Here is a 23,897-nt window from a genome sequence, read left to right as displayed (position 1 = left end):
GATGGTACTGGATATTGATATTTTAAAGGCTTATTCAATGCTTTGGAAGACTGCTTCTCCGAAAGTATTAGCTAATACTTGTGATGGTCAGTTTTATGTGTTAACTTGGGACTAGACTATAGTCCCTGGTTGTTCAATCAAGCACTAATCTAGGTATTTCTGTGAGGCATATTGTAGATGTGCTTGATGTTCATCATCAGTTGACTTTAAATAAAGGGGATGATCCTGGATAATCTGGTGGGCCTGATCTAATCAGTTGAAACACTTCAAGATAACTTTTATTCTGCCTTTGTTAGTATTTTATTTTATTTTATTATTTTTTTTTTGTGGTATGCAGGCCTCTCACTGTTGTGGCCTCTCCCGTTGCGGAGCACAGGCTCTGGACACGCAGCCTCAGCGGCCATGGTTCATGGGCGCAGCCGCTCCACGGCATGTGGGACCCTCCTGGACCAGGGCACGAACCCATGTCCCTCTGCATCGGCAGGCGGACTCTCAACCACTGCGCCACCAGGGAAGCCCTGTTAGTATTTTATTTAGTAATGTTTGCTATAGGTAAATGTTATCTGTTTTTGTTGGAATGCAAATGCCTTTATTTCATTTTTGTTCTGGAAGAATGATTTGCTTGGTAGTAGAAATCTAAGTTGGCAGTTATTTTCTGTCAGCACTTTGAATATAGCATGGTACCGTCTTCTGGTTTACATTGTTTGTGTTGAGAAGTTACTGTCAGTCTGTTTTTACTTTCAAGGCAATCTTTCTTTTTTCTGTGGCTGCTTTTTAAAAAATAAAAAATTCTTGGGCTTCCTTGGTGGCGCAGTGGTTGAAAGTCCGCCTGCCGATGCAGGGGACATGGGTTCGTGCCCCGGTCTGGGCAGATCCCACATGCCGCGGAGCGGCTAGGCCCGTGAGCCATGGCCATTGAGCCTGCGCGTCCGGAGCCTGTGCTCCGCAGCGGGAGAGGCCACAACAGTGAGAGGCCCGCGTACCACAAAAAAAAAAAAAAAAAATTCTTGAGGTACAATTCGGATACAATAAAACACACCCACTTTAAATGTACATTTTGATGAGTTTTGACAAATTTATTCACCCGACTAATAAGTACCACTAGCAAGATGTATAATATTGCGATGACAATGAAAGGTTTCCCTGTGTTATTCCAGTCAACCTCCCCCACTCCTGTTCCCAGGCAACCACTGACCTGCTTTCCATCTCTGTAGCTTAGATTGGCCTTTTCTACAGTTTAATATAGATGGAAAGATGTGTCTGCATCTCTTGCTCAGCATAATCTTTTGAGATGTATCCATGATGTTGTGTGTATTAGTACTTCATTCCTTCTCCCCTCCCTGGTATAGATACAATTTGTTATCTATTTGCCCATTCATGGACATTTAGGTTGTTTCCAGTTTCATGTTATTATGAATAGAGCCGCCATAAGCATTCGTATACAAATCTTTGTGTGGAAAAATGTTCACCGTTCCCATGGTTAAATAGTCAGGATCATTGGATCATATGGAAGGTGTATGTTTAATTTCATAAGAAACTGCCAGATTGTTTTTCAGAGCGACTGTGTCATTTTATACTTCCAACAGAAGTGTAGGAGAGTTTCAGTTGCTCCTAGTCCTTGTCAAATTTTGACACTGTCAGTCTTTAACTTTAGCCATTCTAGTGAGTATATAAGGGTATCTCATTGTTATTTTATTTACATTGCCCTAATAACTAAATATTTTGAGCACCTTTCCCTGTGCTTATTTGGCATTCATGTATCTTCTTTGTTGAAATGTCTGTTGAAATCCTTTGTCCGTTAAAAAAAAATCAGGTTGACTGTTTTCTAATGATTAAGTTGTAAGAGCTGTTTTTATATTCTGAATCCTAGTGTTTTATTAGATATAATCGGCAAAATTTTCTCCTGGTCTGTGGCTTCTCTTTTTATTTTCTTACCAATTCCTTTTGTTTTTTTGTTTTTTTTAAAGTCTTCTAGCCATTGCAGAGCATTTATTTTCTTTCTTTCTTAAAAAATTTATTTATTTATTTATTTGGCTGCGTCGGATCTTGGTTGTGGCATGTGGGATCTTCAGGGCAGCATATGGGATCTTTAGTTGTGGCATGCAAACTCTTAGTTGCGGCATGTGGGACCTAGTTCCCTGGCCAGGGATCGAACCTGGGTCCCCTGCATTGGGAGCACGGAGTCTTAGCCATTGGATCACCAGGGAAGTCCTTACCAATGCCTTTTGAAGGATAAAATTTACCAATTTTTAATTTTATGTTTCGTGTTCTTTGTGTCCTATCAGTTTTACCCTGAAGTCATAAGGATTTTGTACTATATTTCCTGTTAGGAGTTCTATAGTTTTAGGTCTATAATTCATCAGAGTTTATTTCTGTATATAGCAGAAGGTAAAGGCCCAGGTTCTCTTCTTTTCTTTTTCCTTTTCTTCTCTCTTCCTGTTTGTCCCTCCCTCTGGCTCTCCTTCCTTCTTCTCTGCATCTGTTCCTTTCTCCTTTCTTTGCTACCTTTTTTTTTTTGGCCAATTTTTTTTCCAGCACATTTATTGAAAAAAATTCTTTCCCCATTGGAAGTATCTTGCTACTTTTGTTGAAAATCAATTGACTCTATACATTTGCAAGTCTATTTCTGGACTCCCTATTTTGTTCCTTGTAGCTATATGTTTATTTGCCTACATTATCTTGATTATTTTGAAACTAGGTAGTGTAAGCTCTTCAACTTTCATCTCTGCTTCAAAATTGTTCTGCTACTGTAACTCTTTTGAATTTCAATGTAGGTTTTTTTGAGATTGCAGTTTCATGGGTAGATTCCCTAGGCCTCTGCCCCTTTGTGGGCTCTGGACTCCAGTATTTGCCCCAGCCCTGTGAGGCTGTCAGAAGCTCTCAGCCCCTCAGCTGTCTCCTCCGATACTGACAAATGCCCACAGAGGGAACGACACCTCCAGTCCTAGACTCATATTCCTGGCCCTCCGCTGTCTCCTGGATTCTGGTGCAGTAATTCTTCACTTTTTTGTTTGTTTCTCTGATGCCTTCATTATTTTGAGCAGCTTTTATTGTGTCCTCAGCAGGAGGGCTGGTTGGGATTATCCAGGCAACTATTACTGAAAGCAAGGGTCTTCCGACATGATTCTGTTTTAAAAATTAAGATATAATTGACATATAACATTATATTAGTTTCAAGTGTATAACCTAATGATTTGATATTTGTATGTATTGCAAAATGATTACCATAATAATCTAGTTAACATCCATAACCAACAGTTACAAAATTTTTTTCTTGTGATGAGAACTTTTAAGATCTACTTTCTTAGCAACTTTCAGATATGCAACTCAGTATTATTAACGATAGTCGCTGTGTTGTACATTACATGCCTATGACTTACTCATTTTATAACTGGAAGTTTGTACCTTTTGATCCCTTCATCCATTTTGCCCACCCTCCTCCCCCACCTCTGACAACTGCTAATGTTTTCTCTGTATCTATGAGCTTGTTTTTGTTTATTTGTTTCTTAGATTCCACATATGAGATCATACAGTACTTGCCTTTCTCTGTCTGACTTATTTCACTCAGCTTCATGCCCTCAAGGTCCATCCATGTTCTTGCAAATGGCAGGGTTTTCTCCTCTTATGGCTGGATCATATTCCATTGTATGTATAAACCACATCTTCTTTATCCATTTATCCATCCATGGGCACTTAGGTTGCCTCCGTTTCATGGCTACTGTGAATATAATGCTGCAATGAATACGGGGTACATGTATCTTCGGCTTGATTCTTTTTTTTTTTTTTTTTTTTTTTTTGCGGTACGCGGGCCTCTTACTGCCGTGGCCTCTCCCTTTGCAGAGCACAGTCTCCGGACACGCCGGCCCAGCGGCCACGGCCCACGGGCCCAGCCGCTCCGCGGCACGCGGGATCCTCCCAAACTGGGGCACGAACCCGTGTCCTCCGAATTGGCAGGCGGACGCTCAACCACTGCGCCACCAGGGAAGCCCGGCTTGATTCTTTTAACTGCTACAAAAGAGTCAGTAATTTGGATATGTCATGGCTTATTTAACCATTCCTGCATTGGTGGATGTTTAGTTTGTTTATAAATTTTCTCTGTTTCCCATAATGGTGGGTTAATTGTGTTTGCACATGTCTCGTTATGAACATGTGTTAAGCACTTTTCTAGAAAAAGTTCCAGGAAATGGAAGTGCTCAGTCAGAGGGTTTGCACGTTTTGAATATTTTGAAGCAGCCAATTGTTTTCCAAAATCGCTGTGCTGGTGGATACCCTCCCAGCAATGTCTGAGAGTTGTCATTTCCCTCCACTTTCCTCAGTGCTTGTATTATACAATCTTTTAAATAATGTCAGTTTGATGAGTGACAGTATCTGCTTATTGTTCTGATTTTCATTTCGGTGACTGTTGGGGAAGTCGAGCATCTTTTCATATGTTTATCGACCATTTACAAAAGAAATCTCTTTTCATATCATTTGGCTATGAGTTGATTTTTCTTTACTGATTTATAGGTGCTCATTGTGTATTTTGGATATTAGTTTTTTATTTATGTATCCAATATTGTCTTTACTTCGTCCCGTCCTTTCACTTTTTGTGAAGTCTTCTGTTACATATGTTTAAAATTTTATGATAGCCGAATTACCAATCTTATGTTCTATGACTTGGCATTTTATCTCTTACACTAAAATCTTAAAGCTTGTCTCCTATAATTTTCCTAATAATCCTGCTTATTTTTTGCATCTCAATGACTTGCGTAGATATACAATCCAATATTAAATTTTGTTGTTGCTATTCACTCACATATTGTGAGCTTTTGCTGCTTGCATTTCACTTTCAGATTTTGTGGTATGAATTTTAAATGAGAGCATGTGGTGACCTTTTTGTAGGCGGCAGAAGGAGTTGCTTTTCCCATCACATCTTTTCTAGGTTTTTTTTTGCTCTAATGATGGCAAGAAGCCATAGCATAAAATGATGGCAGAACCCTGGGTCGAGCTTCAGGGGAGAACAGGCTGGAATCCTGACCACCACCCGGCTTGTTGTGTGTTTGTCCACGCACCAGTATTTTCTCTTTTGGGGCCTCGATTTCCTCTACCTTAAAATGAGAGTGTTAAGTCTGCAATCTCGAAATTCTTTTCCAGCTCTCCTATTTTTGTTGGGTTGGCCATAAAGTTCATTCAGGTTTTTCCATAACATCTTATGGATGTTATATATAATATACACAATACAATACTAGCATGATGAAGCTGATTCTTTTAAAAGACTTGTATCAGTGTTGCTTAAGACCTTTGGCCTGAAAATAAATTATACATTGAAAACCAGGGGCAATAAGATAAAATAAAACTAAAACAAACATTGAAAACCTTCTCTGGCACAGTTATTTCCCAAAGGTCACATACAGTAGATTAGTCTGCTTAGAGACCTTCCATGAAACATTTGGAATACGTTGGGAAAATACGTTTGGAAAATGCCTCATACTGTATTCTCTATTCATATTCTACTCTTGGAGATTCCAAATGCACATTAGCTTCTTAAACTCTGCCAGTTGATGGGGGCAGGTGACCGTCACCAAACCCCGGACAATGCAGGAATTCTCAGCCTGGTATGTGCAGACCCCGCTTGCCTTGGCCAATCCCACTGCCCTTTGGGATTGTCCCTGTCTTGTTAATTACTGTTTGGGCAGCTTGTCCTAATCCCCTACCCTCGGAACAGGGCCAGGCCTGACAGAAGACATCTCTTGTCCTTGCTGAATTTACTATTGTTTAGCTTCTGCACATGGCTCTGGAGGGCTGAATGGAGCTTTCAAGTAGGGCTTGTCTGAACAGAGATTTCTGGGTTCTGGCTTGGACCCACCTAGGCTGACTGTGCCCTGTTGAGAATGCCAAATTTGCATTTTCAGAAACAGGCAGCAAAGTTATTACGATGACAAGTTTACAGTTAAGAAGCACTGCGGTCTAACTTTGTTGTGGCTTCTAAAATAAAACAATAGGCATCAGATAGGATCCTGGCATTGAAGTCACTGCCTCTCTTCTTCCTGGCTCAGTTTTCCACCATGAGTTGTTTAGAAAAATGGCAAAAGGAGATGTCTGCATAAAACAGAAGTGTGTGTGTGTGTGTGTGTGTGTGTGTGTGCGCGCGTGCGCACGCGCGTGTGTGATGTTCCTGGCCATCCCCGGTGCCCCACGGGATGTGAAGGTGATCGGGTGAGAACTCCCTCGGTTTTGAAGCCAAGTGCCAGCAGATAGCTTGGCCTCTTCATGAATTTAAGATCGTTCATATAGGCATTTGCAAAGATAGAGCTGACATGGTAAACATCTTGCCTAAGGCATAAAAGAGAAAACATTTCTGTCATCCAGAAATCAGCTTATTTATCTCTTAGGAAAACATTTACAAATATAGTGGTAAGGAGACAGAATCCATTCCATTCTGGGTGATCTTGTTAAACTTCTCAGTTTGTTGACTCTGCATTTGAATACTTTCCTATTTCCTTTGCTGTTTTTCTCGTTAAGTGGATCTGGCGTCTTCTTTGATGCTTATTTTCAATCACAATGGAAACTGAAATATCTCTAGGTTAAGAAGTGAAATTTTAAATGCCATGCGCTGATACTTTTCTTCCCCCCTCTGTGAAGCTAATAAGAGAACTTTCAATGTGGGTCTTAAAATGAGTCTACACTGAATTGGACTCATTAAAAACTGAAAAGACACCTCACCATCCAAGGCCCTCCAGCAATTTGAACAGAAGGTGCTCTATGTATTAAAAGAAGAAATAAGCAGTTTGAGCTGAAGAGACTGCAACAAACAGCCATTGATGATTCAAGGGAATTCTGGACTGATTCCTAATTGGGGGGTCGGGGTCGGGGAGAGTCTGGAGCACTGTGGAGGCGAGTGCACATTTCAGGAGTGGGGACAATGGGGTGGAAGGAAATTGGAGGGATGGAGGGAGAGAGAATAAAGACCCGGCGGCTGGGAGAGAGACAAGGAGGAGAGGAGAGGAAACTTGAGAGCCCTAAACACTGGTGGTCAATGCTGTCTTGGGAACGGAGGCCTTGGTTGAGAGGCAAGAACAGAGTGCTCTCAAGGATAAAGCCTGTCACTTTGGGACATTTGTGGGAATCACAGCTTGCACGTAGCGACTAAAGTAAATCAGATTTGAAATGGTGCCCAGTTCAGAAAGGCACAGAAGACTCTCCGAAAGGGCTTGAGAGAAATTTGCAAGGATATGGGGGTGCCAGGAGGTTTGAATAAGAAAGAAAAATACTGGGGGTGGGATGAATTGGGAGATTGGGATTGACATATAGACACTACTATGTATAAAATAGATAACTAATGAGAACCGACTGTATAGCACAGGGAACTCTACTCGGTGTTCTGTGGTGACCTAATGGGAAGGAAATCTAAAAAAGAGGGGATATATGTATACGTATAGCTCATTCACTCTGCTGCACAGCAGAAACTTACATAGCATTGTAAAGCAACTATACTCCAATAAAATTAATAAACAAAGCAAAACGAAACAGAACATAATAGCTATCTGACATTGAGCAAATCAATCTCCTTAAGTTCCAATGTTTACATCAGTAAAATTAAGGTAACAATAATACTTTTTATACAGGATGTTGTAAGAATTTAATGAGGGAGTGCACGTGAAAGGGTCTGGCACGTTATATAGTCTCAATGAATAATGTTAGCTATTACTGTTACTACAAATAGTAATACACGCTATTGTAAATCCTTAAAATGCAAAAGGCAGATTTGTTGATCTCTGGCAATAAAGAAGGGAGAAGCTGGGAAAAAAAAATACTAATCAAAGAAAGAATGTGTGTGTTGGTGTGTGTGTGTGTTTTTGAAATGGTGTCCTTATTCTTTCTTGACTTTTTTTTCTTGAGTTTCCTGAAAAGGCCAGCGGACCAGATGGCTTCCATATGTGGTTTTTGCCTGGGATAGATCGTTTTCAAGGGTTTGCGGAATTCTTTATTTTAAAGAAAGGAATCTGAAGGTGTGGGTGGTTGCTCCTGTAGTTCACCAGAAATTTTATTGCACCTCCAGCCCCTGTGGTCAGGTAGAGCCACATGACCATTTCTGGCCAATGAGTCGTGAATGGCGGCGTGTGTAATTCACACGTAATTTCATGCCGGAGCATTTATTTGCTGCTGCGGAACTTTCCGGAACTCTTCCCCAGGGGATTGGTCCTGGAGTCAAATGCCAGACAATAGACCAGGGATCAACACACTTTGTCTGTAAAGGGCCAGGTAGTAAATATTTTTCGCTTTGCACAGTGTGCAGAAAAGCAGTAAGCAAATGACTACGCCATGTTCTGATAGCCCTTCAGTTTACGAAAGCCGGAGGCTGGCCGAATTTGGCCCGTGGGCCTCAGTTTGCTGATCTGCAGAGCAGCGCACCCAGCCGGTCCCTGCCAGGCCTGTCACATGAGTAATAAACTAATTTTTTTAGCCACTCTCAGTTCTGGGGTGGTTTGTGGCCTCTGCGTACCTAGACTGATAGAAGTTGAAATGGGGTCAATTTCTGGTTTATAAAAGTGAAGCAGCTTTCCTGGGAAGATGGTCAGGATGAATCCCCAGACCATGTCAGTTAAATCTGCATTTATTGATCGCCAGCTGTATGCTCCTAACATTTCTGATGCTTCTAAAACTGTTCCCAGGAAACAGGTGTCCTTGTGAAAAGGATCTGAGAGTGGGGGTCCTGACAGGCCTGTGGGGATGATGGGGGTAAAGATTTTTTTTTTTAAAGTTCTTGCATGCACATTAAAAAATATGTATTTATTTATTAAGGCTTTACCGGGGGATCTTAGTTGTGGTACACATGCGGGATCTAGTTCCCTGACTAGGGATCGAACCTGGGTCCCCTGCATTGGGAGCGTGGAGTCTTACCCACTGGACCACGAGTGAAGTCCCAAGGTAAAGATTTTTATTTGCTTTCCAGTCTACCTTGCTAACGCTCTCTCCTGTGAGCCCCTCCTGGGTCTCGTGGCTGTTTCAGCCACGCCATCCGTCACGCTGCATCCTCTTGCGTTTATGCTCGCATCTCCCCCATACAATCTCTCTGTGCTCCTCCAAGGAGAGAACTCTTCCTTATTCATCTCTGTGTCCTCGGAGGCTGTTGCTTCGGAAATTCCTGGGGACCCTCAAATCCTGAGCCTGAACTTCTGGAATTTTATTTATAATTTCTGTAGCAAAATCCACGGAATTTCAAATTCCCCCTTAAAACCTCTGCTCTATGGGCTGGAGAACCTCTTTCCAAAGCGCACCCTACTCCACTTCCTTTATGATCGTCTCTTTTTGTCATCTCGGAGACACATCCTCGGCCCACGGCACTCCCTCCCCTACACCGGCCGGCAGGTTTGGGCTGGGCCGTGCCCTTGTGCAGCCTGCCCTTCTGAAGTTCATGCGCGTTTTGTGACTCAGAGGGGACTTTTTGTTCTCTCGCTTGATAATAAAGCTGCGTGTACTCAGTGACAAGAGGCTGAGAGACGGGGGAGCTGCCAGGACCTGTGTTCTTCGCTCCCACCCTCTCGTCAGGTTCTTTGCGGGGATTCATCTGTCTCTCCCTCAAGACTGTCTTTTTCCTCCTGATTTTGCTTGGCTTGAACATTTGCTTTCAGACTTGGTTTGCTGATGTAATGCTACCACTCTGGGTCCTGTGTGGGGTGGAAGATGAATCAGTGCCCCGTGCTCGGAGCTGGAACTGGGGCCTGCATTCGGGGGTTCCCGGATGTCCGTGTCAGTCAGAGCCTGCTTCTGCTGCTCACGGGGGCCTGATTCAGTTCAGCCAGAACGTGAGCATTTAGTGCGGGATCCTTGCAGGGCTCAGGGGATCAGGAAGAGGCAGTTCCTGCTCTCCAAGTGGTTGCAGCCCTGAGAGGACAGGCGGGCGCACACAGCCCACCAGGGGTCCTGCAGCTGGTGATGTACGCCAGGGGAGGGTTAGAGAGAGCAGGGGATAGTCAGTTTGACTGGGGAGAGGATCTTACAGGTGACGGTGGAGCTGCCAGGGGCTCTCCTAGGGCAAGCCTGGAAGAAGAGCATCCTGGGGCAAAGGGAGAGGCTGGTCAGAGGCCCTCAGGTGTGCACATCCAGGTGAGCCTGGTTCAGGGGCCCTCCGGTGTGCACAGGCAGTCACGTGCAATGGCAGTAGCAGGGACCACCTCCAGACAGGCAGGTGGGGATGAGGTGACCTGAGTGCCCTCCTAATGGAGAGCAAGGCCGCTGTGAGTAGGAGTTGGGTGGGGATGAGCACAGCTGTGGTGTGACGGGTGTGTCTCAGGGCGATGCCCCTGGTGGGGCCGGAAGAATGAGAGGCATAGGCCTGCCGTGATGTAACGTCAGTGAGATTGACAAGTGGGAGGGAGGAGGGCAGAGATTCCAGGGAGGAGTCTGGCTGGAAGCAGCAGGAGCCGGGACAGATTCCATGTGGCCGACCAGAGCGGAGTAGGAGGCAGAGGTGTTGAAAGGCGGGCCTGGAGGAAAGCTCTGGTTCACGTGTGTTTATTTTCAAGCGTTGCTCACGGCCTGTGACCACGGTGACGTCACTGGCTGTACCTGCCCTCCCTCTGCAAACAGCTGAAACCTGGCCAGGAGACATGAAACGACTGCTTTCAGACATGAAACTGGTGGCACAGACCTGTGATCCACGAGGGAAGGAAACAAAGGCGGCTGCGACTCCAGGAAGCCAGCCAGGGTCACTTGGTTTGGGTAGGACCTTGCAGGGACTGGGGAGCTGTGAGCTACATAATTCCCGGAGATTCTTCAGGGCTGGGGGTCGGTCAAGTTCGGAGCAGCTGGGTGGAAATCGGGGCATGGACTGTGCCAGGAGCACGGACCCTGGAGGTGAGATGTATGTTTAAAGAGTCAGCTGTCTGGGGTGCCCACCTCTAAGGATGGCTGGCCTGGGAACCCTGATGGAAGCAGGTCCTGCCCTGAGTTGCTGTCACACTGAGTAGCATCATTGCGGTGACCCATGTGGACGCTGGGAATGGAAGGACCAACAAAAATAGAGGAGGGTGGAGTCCTGTTCACAAAGCCACCCAACGGGAGGATCATTGCTCACCTCATTGTTTTTATCTTCCTTCTGCGCCCTAACACCCCCAATGTGCAGACGAGGCCAGGTATGGAGTCGTGAATGTTTACATTATCTGCACACTCAAAGGTCACACCAGTGATTGATGTCATAAGTATGTTGCCTTACAGCTCAGTCTGGGTGTGGTCCCAGCACCTTCTCAGGACCTCAGCATCTGTCCATCGCACAGTCCCTTCCAGAACACCCATCAATCTTTTGCCTACGTGGAGACAGCTAGGTCTCCTCAGGCTTGGGCTGGTTACTACTTTCGGTGGGACCATGCAGATTAACACAGGGAGGGGCTAAAATTGAGGCTGCTGGGAAGACTGCCTCTTAGTTCCAATGCAGGGACCCTCTTCTGCATCTGGGGAAACACCAACTGTGTTCTTGGCTCAAGTCACCTTGGAGGTCATGGGAGTCTCAATTCTCGGCAGCCTCCAACTCCGCTGTTATCCCATCTGCTGGTCTCAGGGTCTTGCTGACCAAGGTGCATCTTTCTAAAGCTACTGAGAACGCATCTTAATTTTTCTCATTGAACCAAACGCGTCATCTCTACTCCAGCTGGATCCATCTCCCTCTGGAACCGTCGGAGTTTCACGTTAAGTGTTTCTCTCTTTTTCAGTCAGGGGCCATTTCTCTGTTCTCAAGCCATAGCCCAGAGTCAAATGATGAAATAAGACCGAGTCCATCTGAGACCCCAGACATCAGTGCATGTCATTGACACTGGATTTGAAGGGAAACCACTTCTTCTGAGGACTAGCTACTGACCTCATAGGAAAGGAGCTGGAAAATGTTCATGAAATCTAATCTTAGCCCTTCTTTGTCATCTTTTAATTCTACTCTTTCTGAAGATGATGGACCATCATACTTGTTGCTTTTCATTTTGGAAGCTTTTAAGAAGCTCTTTAAAATTCAGCTCCTCCCAGAAAGTTATCTTTGTCTTCTATTTTCCCACATCTCCTGTGTTTTTCATTAATGAAGCAAAGGGAAGGGGCGTGGGTCTCTCCCCAGTGGAACCATCTGAATTATGAGTCTGTTGATGGCAAAGAGCTTCCTTAATCATTTGAATGATAAAGGCCATTAGGAAGGTGATCTTATGGAGAAATAATATCAAAGTTAGATGAGACTGCTCACCGGGGGAGGTGCTGACTACACCCAAGACAGCAAAGCTGGGAGGTTCTCGAAACTTCTTTAAGTAGGGCATCTCCTGTTGACTGTTTCGAAAGAAGATGCACATCTGGATTTGATGTGAAGCATCTCAGTTTTCAAATGATGACACTATTTTATTTTATTATTATTATTATTATTATTATTATTTATTTTTTTTGCGGTACGCGGGTCTCTCACTGTCGTGGCCTCTCCCGTTGCGGAGCACAGGCTCCGGACGCGCCGGCTCAGCGGCCATGGTTCACGGGCCCAGCCGCTCCGCGGCACGTGGGATCTTCCCGGACCGGGGCACAAACCCGTGTCCCCTGCATCGGCAGGCGGACTCTCAACCACTGCGCCACTAGGGAAGCCCAATTTTATTATTTTTTATAGCCACATCACACAGCTTGTGGGATCTTAGATCCCCGACCAGGGATCGAACCTGGGCCCCCTGCAGTGAAAGTGCTGAGTCCCAACCACTGGACCGCCAGAGAATTCCCCAAAGGATGACACTTGAAAAGCACCATAAAGGGCAGCACATCTTCAGACCAGTTTATAAACTTTGTAAGTGGCCCTCTTCCATTGTCTGCTGAAGGTTCTTTTGACTTTATGTTTTTTTCTCTCCAGAACCTCAAAACTCAGCCTGAATCTTACATCCAAGTAGGGCATTCCTTTCAGGCTCTGCCGTGCCTACCGTGCCTGACCTCTGTTTTACCCCACTGGTCTCACCAAGTCAGGAAAATTGCTCCCCGGCCCCTTCCTGTTGCTTTGATCCCACTACCTTCCTCTGCGCTCTTCTTCTTTTTTTTTTTTTTTTCTAGTGACAGAGACATCAGTGGTTTCATGGATAGGGAGATCTTACATGTCTGAAGCAAGGTCCTGGAGCAACACGCCCCTGTGTACCGCAGATGTCGGGCAGGACATGGCAGTAGTCTTTTCTCTGTGCTATTCTTCGGGTCTCCAGCAGGTCCTCCTCTTCTTTCTGCCCTTCTGAAACTCGTCTACCCTTCAAGGGCCAGCCCAGTGCCAACATCTTCTGAGAAACCCTCTTCAACTGGATTTTGAATTCATTTTGCCTCGATTCTGTGCATGAAGTGGTTTGATGGAAAATACACTGGTCTCAGGGTCCCTAGCTTCCTTGGTATTTTACGGGAGGCTCTCCTCAAGCAACAGAGACCCAACTCTAATGTCTTAATCCATAAAGGAAACAAATTAGCTCATATAATAAGAAAATCCAAGGGGACCCCTGACATCAGGCACAGCTGGATCTAGGTGCTATAATAATACCAGCAGGAATCTGTTTCTCCATCTTTTGGATTTCTGTAGGTTTTGTTAATTTCCATTGGGGTGACAAGATGGCCCATAGCAGCTTTCACCCTCTCAGTAGTGCAATCTTTTCACCATGGGTACTCCTCTTTCCCCGTGGTTCCAACAAAAATCGCAACTTGTGTTTCATTGGCCCAACCTGAGTCATGTGTCCATCTCTGAACCAATCACTGTGACCAGTGAAATGGAACACATTGATTGGCCTGGCCTGCGTCCCGTGACAACCCCTGGAATTTCAGATGAACCTAGGGCCGTCTGAGCCACAAGGACTAAAAGTGTGGCGTGCGTTTTTCTACTGTTATCAGAAAAAGGGAAATAGATGCTAGGTTGGCTAAAATCATATACGTCTGCTACACTTGGATCTCCAACAAAATTAGAAAATTTAGAATTTGTAAACCAGGACTTTTAGCCAGTTTTATCCCTAAGTAGGTAGTAATCCATTTCTTTATTAAAGTAAGTGAATACATAAATATTTTTGTTTTTATTCGCTGTGTGATGTGCTTGGTTGTGTCTGTGCTGAACAGGCAGAAAGGGACAGCTTCTGATGAGCCTGGCAGTGAAGCTGGATTCTCAAGAATTACCCACTGATGATTAAGTATAATTATGAGAAGTGCTGTTAAAGGAGAAATATTAGGAACTTTAGAGTGTAAAACAGGGAAGTCTGGTAGAGTCGAGGGGTGATGGCTTTCTTGAAGAGGGGACCTCAAACTGAGACCTGAATGGTAAGTTGGTGTCACCTAAGGGAAGTGGTGGGCGGGTTGGGGGATGGGTGTTGTTTCCACATGCTCATTAAACCCAGAATGGATACTGACTTATCTAGTGGCATGGGTTAAATTTCTATAAAGACTTCTTTTTTTTTTTTTTTTTTTTGCCATACGTGGGCCTCTCACTGTTGAAACACTTCAGGATAACTTTTATTCTGCCTTTGTTAGTATTTTATTTTATTATTATTATTTTATTTTATTTTATTATTATTATTTTTGCGGTACGCGGGCCTCTCACTGCTGTGGCCTCTCCTGTTGCGGAGCACAGGCTCTGGACGCGCAGGCTCAGCGGCCATGGCTCACGGGCCCAGCCGCTCCGCGGCATGTGGGATCCTCCCGGACCGGGGCATGAACCCGCGTCCCCTGCATCAGCAGGCGGACTCTCAACCACTGCGCCACCAGGGAAGCCCAATGGCGCCATTTTTCTAACAGCATTTGCTCACTTCGTGTCTCTGTGTCACATTTTGGTAATTCTCACAACATTTCAGACTGTTTCGTTATTATTATGTTATGGTGATCTGTGATCAGTGATCAGAGATGTTATGATTGTAATTGTTTTGGGGTGCCACAGACTGTGCCCATCTAAGACCTTGAACTTGGCTGATAAATGGTGTGTGTTTTCTGACTGCTCCACCAACTGGCCGTTACCTCATTTCTCTCCCTCTCCTCTGCCCTCTCTGTTTCCTGAGACACAGCAATATTGAAATCAGGCCTATTAATAGCCCTACAATGGCCTGTTAAGTGTTCAAGTGAAAGGAAGAGTCTCAGGTCTCTCACTTTAAATCAAAAGCTGGAAATGATGAAGTTAGTGAGGAAGGCAGGTTGAAAGCTGAGATAGGCTGAACACTAGGCCTCTTGCACCAAACAGCCAAGTTATGAATGCAAAGGAAAAGTTCTGGAAGGAAATTAAAAATGGTACTCCTGTGAATGCACTGAAGAACGCTAAATAGCCTTATTGCTAATATGGAGAAGTGATAGTGGTTTGAACAGAAGAGCCAACCAGCCACAACATTCCCCTAAGCCAAAGCCTAATCCAGAGCAAAACCTTACCCATCTTCAATTCTGTGAAGGCTGAGAGAGGTGAGGACGCTGCAGAGGAAATTTTGAAGCTAGCAGAGGTTAGTTCATGAGATTTAAAGGACAAAGCCATGTCTACATAACATAAAAGTCCAAGGGGAAGCAGCAACTGCTGATGTAGAAGCTGCAGCAAGTTATCCAGAAGACCTCACTGAGATAGTTAATGAAGGTGGCTACACTAAACAACAATGTAGACAAAACAACCTACTCTTGGGAGGAGATGCCATCTAAGACTTTCATAGCTGGAGAAGAGAAATCAATGCCTGGATTCAAAGCTTCAAAGGACAGGCTGACCCTCTTGTTAGGGACTCTTGCAACTGGTGACCCGAAGTTGAAGCTAATGCTCATGTCCCATCCTGGAAATCCTAGGTCCCTGAAGAATTATGTTCCATCTTCTCTGCCTGTGCTCTACAAATGGAACAACAAAGCAGCTCGTCTGCTTACAACATGATATACTGAGTATTTTAAACCCACCATTGAGAACTACTGCTCAGAAAAAAAAGATTCCTTTCAAAATATTACTTCTCAGTGACGATGCACCTGGTCACCCAAGAGCTCCGATGTACAACGAGATGAGTGTGTTTTCATGCCTGCTAACGCAACGTCCATTCTGCAGCCCACGGATCAAGGAGTGGTTTCAACTTTCAAGTCTTATTCATTAAGAAATACATTTTGTAAGGCTACATCTGCCACAGATACTGATTCCTCTGATGGATCTGGGCAAAGTCAATTGAAAACCTTCTGGAAAGGATTTGCCCTTCTAGATGCTGTTAAGAACATTTGCAATTCATGGGAAGAGGTCAAAGTATCAACAAGAGTTTGGAAGAAGTTGATTCCAGCTCTCGTGGATGATTTGGAGGGGTTCAAGACTTCAGTGGAGGAAGTCACTGCAGATGTAGCAGTGTAAGAAATAGCAAGAGACCTAGAAATAGAGGTAGAACATGAAGATGGGACTGAATTACTGCAATCTCATCATAAAACTGTAACAGACGAGGAGTTGCTTCCTATGGATGAGTGGAGAAGGGACTTTCTTGAGATGGAATCTACTCCTGATGAGGATGCTGTGAAGATTGTTGAAATGACAACAAAGGATTTAGAATATTTCATAAACTTAGTTGACAAAGCAGTGGCAGAGTTTGAGAGGACTGACTCCAATTCTGAAAGAAGTCCTACTGTGGGTAAAATGCTATCAAACAGCACTGCATGCTACAGAGAAATCATTAGTGCAAGGAAGAGTGAATAAATGCGGCAGACTTCACTGTTGTCTTATTTTAAGAAACTGACACAGCCCCTCCAGCCTTCAGTCACCACCACTCTGATCATTTAGCAGCCATCAATGCCAAGGCGAGACCTCCCACCAGCAAAAAGATTACAACTTGCTGAAGCCTCACATGATGGTTAGCATTTTTTTTTGCAATAAGATGTTTTTAAATTGAGGTATATACATTTTTTTAGACATAATGCTATTGCACACTTAATACATTATGGTATAGTGTAAACAACTTTTAGATGCACTGGGAAACCAACAAATTCATGTGACTCAATTTATTGTGGTCTGGAACCAAACCCACAGTATCTCCGAGGTATTCACTTTTCTTACCGCTCTCCCAGTGATTAGAAATTGCCTGAAAAATAATATGCAATTTAAGATTGTAATTCACCTATTATTTTCAGCAAGGTCTAATGATGAAAAGTGCTGGCACTTCTATCCAGTGTTGATATTATTCTAATTCATGAAGTCGATTAGGAGAACCAGGCAGCGACTAAATAATTGATGCCTTCAGCTGGCAAGGCACCAATTCTTCTTATGAATGCATTATGCCTTTATGTGTCTACCTGGTGTCTAGAAATGAACTACTCACTGACAATGTCCGATGCATCTCAATACACTGCTAAAGAGTGAATAGTCTTAGAGCCTGGTTCACATCCTTTTGGGCAGGGCTGGACCTGGCTTCCCACCACCTTGGGACCCATTGACCCAGGGACTCCCACCTGGATGGACAGACTGTGGCTCTTAGCCCCATTTCCAGTGAACACTACCCTCCACATATTATTGTAATTTTCGCAGGCCAGTTGCTCCATGGTCCATCTGGTTAAGCTAACCTCCTGAAGGGGCATCTGGTCAACCCACTAATCAGGACCCATGGTCAACCCATCTTCCAAACAGTTATTTATCATGATTATTGAGTTTTCTTGGTGCCCTCTTAAATTTTATGCCCTAATTCTGGCCCTGATGTCAGGCTTCAGTGACAACAGGAGGGTTCCTTCTTCCTGATGGCCCATGTTCCATGAAAGCATGTTGGCACAATCAGGCCACGATATTGCCTCAGTTCACTTGTTTGTTCAGGCTAGTGTTTGCCTGGTCTCTAAAAGTTGCTTGGAGGATCCACGTATAGAAATGTGTCTAGATATCAGGCAGCACTAGCCCCTCTCATGCTGGATTCCACTTATTAGTCTCCTGACCTTGGAGAACTCAGTGTCTTCATGTATTCCTTCCTTCCTTCCTTCATTCATACATGCATTCCTTCCTTTTGAGTGCCTAAAAACGTGCTTCAGTTTTTCCATCTGAAACTTGGTGTAACGATATCAACTTTAATAATATATAATAAAACAATAATACAATCCTATCTAGACTCTGTATTCAGATCCTTGCATTGCCAGCCCCTTGGGGTCATTCAAATGTCACCTCCAAAGGCAGACCTTCTCTGACCATGAACCCAGAGTTGTCCTTGTTCACCAGTGTCTATCACATCAGCCTGTTTTCATTCCTCTCTAGCAATTGCATTTTGAAATTCTGCTTTTGTGTATTTATCGTTTGTCTCTCTCGGTTTTAGAATGTCAGCTCCATGGGGGTAGGGACCTTATTGGTTCTTTTAATACAGTTATATCCTCAGCACCTAGAAGACAGTCTGGCGTGTAATAGATGCTCGTGAAATTATTTGTTGAATGAAGGTCAGGGCGTGGGTCAAATGCCACTCCGATGTTTGTGAGAGTGTTTTGTTTCTTTTCAAGCTTCATATGTATGATGAAAGGTAAAGGCTTGGAGGACTTTGGCCCAGCAGTCTCTGGGGAAAGTAATTTTAGTTCTCGGAATCTTGGCCATCTCATCTGTAAAAGGGCAGGAATGGTAGTACGTGCCTCGTAGGACTGCTGTGAGTGTTAATTTGATAACATAGCATACGAATAGCACTTGGCATGGGACTAAGTGTTAAGTCACCGTGGTGTGACGAGTTCATGGCACCAGCCTCCGTCTTCAGTGAATTCCAGGAATACCCAGAATTTATTTAATGTCCCATTAGAGACTTCTTTTCATTATCAATTGATCCAGCCCTTTAAAACCCATTGCAGTGTGGGGTCATTTTCATAATGGTGAGTTCTCTGAGTTTACTCTTTGGTTGTTAAATTGGAACTTTCAGAAATTCATCATGAATCTCCAGGTGTGATTTAAGTGGAGGTGAGCTTTCGTGGACTCCTCCTAGGTCTAAGTCTTGTCCTCTCCTAGGGCGTCTCTCTCTTCTGTGTGATGTTCATTCAATAATTTTTTACTGAGCACCTACTTGGTGCCGGGTTCTGTTCTTGGAGCTGAGTGGAGAATAAGATAGGAAAGGTCCTTGTCCTCATGGGCTTATTCTATTGATGGAGAAGTAAACTACCTATGCACAAGTTAAGTGAGCACACATACATACATATAAACTATGTGCAGGGGTAGATGCTATGAAGATATAAGACAGTATCATGCAATAGAAGAGGGATATGCTTGGTTGTGAGGGGGGTGGATGATTATTTTAGATTAGGTGGCAGAGAAGACCTCCATGAAAGGGTGGCGCTGAAGGAAATGGGAGGTCCAGGCACGTGGGTGTCTAGAAAGAGCATCTAAGGCGGAGGGAGGAGAAATTGGAGAGGCCCTGAGGCAGGGGTGTGGTGTGCTTGGTGTGTTTGGCAAAAAGAAGTTGGCCAATGTCACTGGAGCACTGGCCAACTTCTTTTTGCCAAACAGGGGAAGTCATGCCAGAGAGATGCTGGAGCCTTTGTCTTTTGGGTCTCGTAGGCCTTGGTGAGGATGGTGGATTGTACTGAGTGAGGTGGGAAGTTATGGGGAAGAGTGGCTTATGTTTTCCAAGGATATCTTGGCTGCCCCTGGGGAGTCGTTCCTGGGGGCGGGACAGAGGCAGGGAGACCAGCGAAGAGGCTGTTGTGATGGTCCAGATGAGAGATGGTTCTGGCTTGGGTTAGGCTGCTATAGAGCAGGGAGTGAGGAACCCTCAGAATCTGGGCTTATTCCGACAGTGGAACTGATTGGATTTGCTGACATTTTGGAGCCCTGGTGTGTGAACGAAAGGCAAGAATCAAGGTTAGCAGCAGAATTTCACCCGAGTGACTGGAAGATGGACTTACCATTTATGGACCTGGGGAGAAGTGCTGGGAGGGCCCAGCCAGGGAACAGGGTGGCGTCACGTGACTGGTGTGGGCCACAGCAAGTTTGAGATGCCTGTTCAACGTCCATGTAGGCAGTCTGGAGATCAGAGGACAGGTCTGGCCTGGAGACATAACTTTGGGAGCCCCCAGTGCAGAGTGGGTATTAAACACAATGTCATTTCATGGTTTCTTAGATTTTATCATCATCCCCTCAATTCACCTTTTCCCACAGGAGCTGGACCACATATGGGCTCCTATCCCATGATTCCCACTCCTCGTCAGGGTGAGGTCAGGTCCCACCCAAGTCAGTAGACTGTCCCACTGCAGCCAGGGTGAAGCCTCTTAATGGGATGAGTGCCCAGCGGCGTATGGTGTGAAAATCTGTGCTGCGAGAGGGCAGCCCACAGTGTAGCGGAAGTCGCCCTGTTCTTTGTCGTGTCATTAGTGGGGAAAGGAAAACAGGGTACAGTCTTTTATGGGTAGATCTCACCAGGGCAGCGGGTGAGACCCCTTCCTGTTTGGAGCATCACTACTCTGCTCTCCAGAGCAACTTAGCATGACTCACATGGTGCAGACGCCTCCGTACCCAGCCTATAGTGTTTTGGAGTGCTGAGTATCTCACGGGCTCGTGGCCAGAAGTAGAAAAAGAGGTTCTTTGTAATTGGGGTGAAAGGAAGAAAGTGCTGGACTATGAAGTTCTGAGAGCCGAGGCTCTACCACCTGGCGCTGCAGACCATCTCCATCCTGGGTCTGTGCAGAGGCTGTACCTTTCACAGGGACCTGTGACAGTTTTCCAGCAAAGACCCACTTGTTTGTGTATTTCTGTGACAATGAGTCATTCGTCTGGACCTGGCACTGGATAGTGAGGGGTAGGAGACATGTGCCTGCCCTTTAGGGTCTGAGGGGAGACACACACATAAACGAATGAAGTTTACATGCTAAAATAAGGGCACAGGGATGGTCTAAGGAGGAACTGACAAACTTTCCTGGTGGATCAAAGAAGACATTTCCAAGGCTGTCCCTGTATCTGCCCATAGTGATGACGTGGGGATGGGCTTATGATCCAGCTCTGCCTGATACCAGGACCAAGACTTTTATTTTACTGCCAGGGAAGAGAACAATCCTCTCTCTTTCTCTCTCTCCGTCAAAACACTGCTGTGTGGGTATATATTTTCATTTCTCTCAGTGTCTAGGAGTGGAATGGCCGGGTCCTATGGTAATTCTATGGTAACTTTTGGAGAAACTGCCAAATTGTGCTCCCGTGCAGCTGCACCATTTTACATTTCCCAGCAGCAATGTGTGACAGTTGCAATTTCTTCCCTTTCTCCCCAACACTTGTTATTTTCTGTTTTTTCTTTTTTCTTTTCTTTTTTTTTTCTGGATGAAAGCCATCCTAGTGGGTGTGACTATCTGTTGGTTTTGGCTTAGACTATTTTAGCTCTGTTTTCTGTCCCTTGCCCGGAAGAGTTTTATTTGGTGCATTTTGGAAGGATGATTTTGACATGTCGTGTTGGTAGGGATAATAAGTTCTGACCGAAGGAACTGCATAGGCTAAAGCATGGAGGTGGGAAAGCCTAAAGGACGTTCGAGGAATTGCAGACGATCTGGGGTATTGGGAATATGGTGTGTGAAAGGCCAGGAGGTCAAGGTGAGGGGTTGTGATTTGGGGAATCTTGGCTGTCAGACTGAGAAAGAGCTAGTGGGGTAAATGAGTGGACAGATTTAGTTCATTGGGCAGTTAGTTTCTAACACCTTTTCTAAAGGAAAAATTGTTTGTAGTTACTATGTGTGTACCAAGAAAGCTAATAGCTTAGGGTTTGGTTGTGTTTTTTTGCAGGGGGAGTTTTGTATTTTTTGGAATGATTTGTTAATTTTTCTCACTTTACCAAAGATAGCAGCTTATACCTCAACAGAACAGGGATATTTTAAATCACATAACTGCAGACAAACTGGAGCAATATTGTTTGAAAAGTTTCTCTTTTTTCATTGGATAGCTAATGAAATGAACAAAGAAATGCAAACTAAGAACTATGATAAACATGGGAAAATTTACTTGCCTCTTAGGGGTTTAAGTTTCGACCACCTTTACTGGGGAGCAGTGTGCATCCCAGATGTTGTTTTGTTCTTTTTTTTTTTTTTTAGTCATTAAATGATTTCTCTTTGGTTATACAACAGTACAATAAAGCTAAACACATGAGTGTAACCCAGAAGAACTAGACCTATAGTCCAGGCTTTCTAAACAACACTATCATTTTCTTTCTTTTTCATGTTCTTAAAATGAGAGAGTGCATGGAACGCAGCTTTCATAATACCTGGGGCACGGTAGGTAAACTGTAGATATTATTGGTCCGTGTCTACCAGTCCACACCTGTGCACACATGCCTTTTCACCTAAAATGATGCACTTTTTTAGGAGTTTGGGATTAACATATATACACTACTATATATAAAATAGATAATCAACAAGGACCTACCGTATAGCACAGGGCACTCTACTCAATATTCTGTAATAGCCTAAATGGGAAAAGAATTTGAAAAAGCATATATATATATATATATATATATATATATATATGACTGAATCACTTTGCTGTACACCTGAAACCAACACAACATTGCAAATCGACTATACTCCAGTATAAAATAAAAATTAAAAGAAGTAAAATGATGCACTTTTATGTTCTACTTTTCCATTTACCATTCGATCAGAAGAACTTCCAGGGTTGCCATGGTGTTCACACACACCCCTTCAGTGCTGCAAATGTCTGTCCAGGGAGTTACCATCAGGTCACTGCTTGTCCTCTGTTGGACATTCACAGCTGAGGGGAACCTTGACAGATGTTATCCTGTCCAGTATCTAGTCTTCATTGGTCTGGCAGGTGCACCCCTACCGTGTCATGGGAACCGTCCTCCCCGCTCTCAGTCCGTGTTGCTCAGGGTGAGGGTCACGCCCTTCCCTGTTCCCGGTGTGGCCACGTGTCCTGGCCTTGGACACTCCGATGACTTCATCCCTCTAGACGCTGTGATGAAGGCTTGGGCATGTCACCCAAGTCTTGCCAGTGAGACTCCACCATGAGCTTTTGTGTGAACAGTTTGGAAAAAGATTTTCTTTCCATGGAGCTTGTCAGCAGAAGGATGAGGGGGTCTGGACTCCCCAACACCACCTCCTGAACCTGGGGTCACAACACAAAGAAGTAGAGAGAGACTCTGTCCTGATGATGTTGTATGAGCCCAAGATCCAGTCTGCCCACATTGCAATGTTCTGTCATAGGAGCCAATATATTTTCTTTCGTTCTTTTTTTTTTGTGTGGTTTAAAAAAAACCTCGTACCCTAAAATTGACACTCTTAGCCATTTTAAAGCCTACAGCACAGTAGTGTTAACTAGAGGGAATGTGTGCAACAGATTTCTAGAATTTTTTTTTTTTTTTGCGGTACGCGGGCCTCTCACTGTCATGGCCTCTCCCGTTGCGGAGCACAGGCTCTGGACGCGCAGGCTCAGCGGCCATGGCTCACGGGCCCAGCCGCTCTGTGGCACGTAGGATCCTCCCGGACCGGGGCACGAACCCACGTCCCCTGCATCGGCAGGCGGACTCTCAACCACTGCGCCACCAGGGAAGCCCCGATTTCTAGAATTTTTCATCTTGTGAAACTAAAAATCTATGCCTATTGAACAGCAACTTTCACTTTTCCGTACCCCCAGACCCTGGCAACCACCATTCTACTTTTAGTTCTGAGAGTTTGACTACTTAAAGACCCATATAAGTAGAATCATGCAGTGTTTGTCGTTTTTGTGACTATCTTATTTCACTTAGCGTGATGTCCTAAAGGTCCATCCATGTTGTAGCATGTGACAGGATTTCCCTCTTTTTAAAGGCTGAACAATATTCCACTGTACGTGTGCACCTCATTTTATCCATCCATCCATCAGTGGTGGACGTCTGGGTTGCTTCTGCCTCTTGGCTATTGTGAATAAAGCTGCAATGAACGTAGAGGTGCAAAGATCTCTTCAAGATCCTGTTTTCAGGGGCTTCCCTGGTGGTGCAGTGGTTGAGAGTCCGCCTGCCGATGCAGGGGACACGGGTTCGTGCCTCGGTCCAGGAAGA

General features: G+C 44.6%; 1 protein-coding gene across 1 annotated transcript in view; it reads left to right on the top strand.

The window, feature by feature from the left end:
- Positions 1-23,897, top strand: part of TMEM132B (transmembrane protein 132B) — a gene marked incomplete at both ends in the record, with an annotated part of 376,262 nt that overhangs the window by 231,844 nt on the left and 120,521 nt on the right. The window lies entirely within an intron of this gene.

Source organism: Hyperoodon ampullatus (assembly GCF_949752795.1).
Source record: "Hyperoodon ampullatus genome assembly, chromosome: 13".
In the NCBI taxonomy this organism is placed as follows: domain Eukaryota; kingdom Metazoa; phylum Chordata; class Mammalia; order Artiodactyla; family Ziphiidae; genus Hyperoodon; species Hyperoodon ampullatus.
This window is presented reverse-complemented; position numbering and strand designations above follow the sequence as displayed.